Source organism: Penaeus japonicus, unplaced genomic scaffold, assembly GCF_977035675.1.
Source record: "Penaeus japonicus unplaced genomic scaffold, GWHDUDI00000001_assembly GWHDUDI00000010, whole genome shotgun sequence".
In the NCBI taxonomy this organism is placed as follows: Eukaryota; Metazoa; Arthropoda; class Malacostraca; order Decapoda; family Penaeidae; genus Penaeus; species Penaeus japonicus.
In genome coordinates, this window is record NW_028234412.1 from 3,837,608 (window position 1) to 3,840,107 (window position 2,500).

The following is a 2,500-nucleotide window of genomic DNA, read 5'->3' on the forward strand; positions in this document are numbered from 1 at the left end:
TGTGTGGAAAGAATTGCCTCCTCCCATGCAGTGTAATGAGAAATACACTCTTTTTAGAAAAATTGACCTCGTCCATAAACCTGCAACAAATACGGTTCTCCTCTCTCTACCTTCTTCCTTGGGATACGTACGACAACAAAAAAAAAAAAGTTATACTGCAATGACACTGTATTAAAAGCAAATTTGAGTAGCTGTACACATACATATACAGTACATGAAATTGAACATAGACTCTGGGTGTAAAAAATTTTAACATAAAACCAACAGCAAAAACCAGGTACAGAGTTGGGCCCAATCACACTTCTTATCCTCGTTAAACACCTAACCTAAATAATAAAGAGAAAAAAAAAAGAAAAAAATATATATATATCAGCTCATCAATACACTTTTTTCATAAAACTTTAACAACAAAATAATAAAGAAAGAAAGGTTTTAAAAGGATTTTTTATTTTTCCTTTTTTTTTTAATCCCTCTTTCTTTCTTTCTTTCTTTCTTTCTTTCTAGCTCTCTCTCTCTCTCTCTCTCTCACTCTCTCTAATCTTTATACATTTATAAAATAGGATATAACGATAAGATCTCAAATTCTTTATAGACAGCTATCTAATGTCCAAAAAAGACAAAAGTAAATAATGCACTCTAGAACAATTAAAAATATCTAAAGAAAAAAAAAAGGTATTACAAAAGAAAAAAAAAAGAAAAAAAAAAGAGGGGGAAGAGGGGGACATAGAGGCAGAAGTGACACCATCATCTGATGACTTGAAAGTAGAAGGGAACGTCATCATTACTGTGCTTGTTAAGTACATTGCAGTCTGGCCTTGTAGATGCATTAGTAATCCCTCTCACCTGAGGAGGTGGCCCAAGGTGGGGGAAAACAAAAACAAAAACAAACAAAAAAAATGCGGAGACGAAGAAGAACAAGAGCAGAAAGGAAGTCTCGTGACATTTCATTATAGAAACAATTATATCAAAAGAGAGAGGAGGAAGGGAGGAAGGGTGGAAGGGAGGGAGGAGGGGGATGAGATGGGAGGGAGGGAGGGAGGGAGGGAGGGAGGGAGGGAGGGAGGGAGGGGAGGGAGGAGAGAGAGAGAGAGAGAGAGAGAGAGAGAGAGAGAGAGAGAGAGAGAGAGAGAGAGAGAGAGAGAGAGAGAGAGAGAGAGAGAGAGAGAGAGAGAGAGAGAGAGAAGAATAACAAGACTCAAGCAAAAGAAAGGGAGAAAGAGAGAAACAACAAGCGACAGAGGAAGGCAGAGAAGAACGAAAGAAAAAAAAGAGTTCAAAAGAAAGAGAGGCAAGCACACACATTAACCATGATGATGACAACTCGCAGCTACTCAACAGCCCGGTCTTACTTCCTCTTGTATTCACACAGCCAAGTTATTGTGGTAAGGTCTACCACAGGAAAAGAAAGAAGAAAATTAAATCTCTCGATCGAATGCCACTTCCCATATCGAGGAACTGACATGAATAACTCTTACCCATCCACACGGACAACTACATTCCACGTCACGCAACATGAAAATTTGCAAGAGACAAAAAAAGAAAAAGTAGAGAAAGTCTTTCTCACTTTATCGAATAATTTTCTTTCTGTAATCCTAACCACTAGAAATACTGTACTTGCACCTCGAGAGATGAAATGGACTGATGCTTCTTCTTTTCTTCATATCAGAAAAGAAAAGAAAAGAAAAGAAAAGAAAAAAACAACAGATTTAACACTGCCACTGTCTTTTCACATTATCATGTAAATCTTAAAATATCACACAACTGCAATGTATTAAGACCTTGTAAAAATTTGGTGCAATTTCCTGCAAACACTTATGCATAAGAAATACCTTTAGAACAGAACAGGTTTAGAAAAAAAAAAAAAAAAAAATGCACACCATTTCTAGTAAAATTTACAAATATTCTTCCTTTTCCGTTTATACATCCTGCATATATATATATACACATATATATATCAGTAATAATCATCATCATCATCGTAATAATAATAATGGTAAAGTCAAACGTGTATGTACATGAAGATTCTAAGTGTTTCTAGACAAGAGAGCCAAACTTAAAACTGGATTCTTGGTCAAGTCTGGCACTGGATTTTTGTTCTTACGCACAATTGTAAATGCCGAGCCGGGTGGAGTATTAGCATTATCTTAAGGTATGAAGAGAGAAAGAAAAAGAAAATTATAAAATGATGATAATAATAAAAATTAAAAAAAAAAAAAATAGATGCAGGTGTTTAAGAATAAAGATAGTAACTGCAATAACACCGTAGTGGTGATAATGATAATGAATATAATAAAACTCGCAAAAATAACAATGATAGCAATATTAATAACATCAATAATAATGATAATAATCGATAATGATTATAACAACACACATCTCAAAAAAAATAATAATAATAATAAATGAATAAAAATAACCATGCTAATTAATATCAAGAAAAATAAAAACAGTAAACACACAAATATTCCTAATATCTTCGGGATCCAATTCTTCTTATGAC